Genomic DNA, 1,446 nt, shown 5'->3' with positions numbered 1-1,446 from the left:
GTGGGCACTGCACCGGCCTACCTATAGGCCAAACAATGTATCAAATGTGTGCACTTGATACATTGTAAAGTTACTCAAGTAAGCAAGCAAGCAAGCAAGCAAGCAAGCTTTCCGTGCCTGAGGAGAAGGTTCGGTGGATAAAGGGCTTCCCACACGAGTGTGAACCAGAGTCTGCGTTCCTAACACTCACACAAGATCAGGTACAGTGAGGGAAGGGAGCCCTGTTGGATCTGTTCCCTTCTCTGCTGGTGACCAGCAATATTAAAGGATTTTTCCTTCCACCTTCCATCTATCTGTCTTAGAGCTTCCATTGCTGTGAAGAGATAACGATGACCCATGAAAACGCTTATGACGGAAAATATTTCATTGGGGCTGGCTCAGGGCTGGCTGAGTTTGAGAGGTTAAAAGTAAATAATAAGGATAAATAATAAAAATGATATCAAATTTTAATTAATAATTAAAGAAGTTTAATTTTCTTAATTTTTTTTTTTTTTTTTTTTTTTAGACAGGGTTTCTCTGTGTATCTCTGGCTGTCCTGGAACTCACTCACTCTGTAGACCAGGCTGGCCTCGAACTCAGAAATCCGCCTGCCTCTGCCTCCCAAGTGCTGGGATTAAAGGCATCCGCTGCCACCACTGCCCGGCAAAAATGTTTAAGAGGGCTGGAGAGACTGCTCAGGGGTTTAGGGCACTGACTGCTCTTCCACAGTTCCTGAGTTCAATTCCCAGCAACCACATGGTGGCTCACAATCTAATGCCCACTTCTGGTGTGTCTAAGACAGCGACAGTACACTCTTATGCATTAAATAAATAAATGTTTAAGGAAAAAAGAAAAAACGTGTGTAGAAAAATTCGGTGTGTAGGGATGGATATTTTGCCTATGCGTGTGTGTATGTATGTATACGTACACATATACATAAATGCTTAAGAAAAAAACGTTCTAAAGAGCACCGTGTGTATAGAGATACCTCACCTGTGTGGTACGACCCTCGCAACAGCTCTATGGAGCAATCGTCCTACTAACAGAAGATCAGCGTCTACTTTTGTAAACCACAGACACCAGGGGAGAGCGCGAACGCAGTCCCCCACTACCACAAATTATGCAGTCGAGTTTCCCGCATTTGGGGAAATCGCAGGGGTCAGCACATCCGGAGTGCAATGGATAAGCCTCGCCCTGGGAAAACCACCTTCGTGATCATGGTATCTCCCCTGCCAGGTAAGTATGAGTTGTCGCCGCCCCGTGCGCCTTTTCCCTCAACGCTCATCCACTTCAAACATGCGGTCGCCGCGCCCGCCGCCGCCCGTTCCCTTCGCCAGCATGCCCTACAGACCCGTCCCTGCCTTATCGTCCCTCACGGGAATCACACTCACCTCACACGACTACATACGCGGGACGCAGCCCTCCTGCATCCACGCGACCGGCAGCCTCTGCGCGGACCTTCATCTG

General features: G+C 47.9%; 1 non-coding gene across 1 annotated transcript; it reads right to left on the bottom strand.

Annotated features, from left to right (window-relative positions):
- Nucleotides 1-1,059: 1,059 nt before the first annotated feature.
- LOC114635811 lies at nucleotides 1,060-1,223 on the bottom strand. The gene has a single exon (XR_003713527.1). It is a non-coding gene; the product is annotated as a U1 spliceosomal RNA (small nuclear RNA).
- Between the last annotated feature and the right edge of the window lie 223 nt (nucleotides 1,224-1,446).

Source organism: Grammomys surdaster, unplaced genomic scaffold, assembly GCF_004785775.1.
Source record: "Grammomys surdaster isolate TR1022 unplaced genomic scaffold, NIH_TR_1.0 118136, whole genome shotgun sequence".
Lineage (NCBI taxonomy): Eukaryota > Metazoa > Chordata > Mammalia > Rodentia > Muridae > Grammomys > Grammomys surdaster.
Note: the sequence above shows the minus strand (reverse complement) of the source record. Positions and strands in the feature narration are given on the sequence as shown.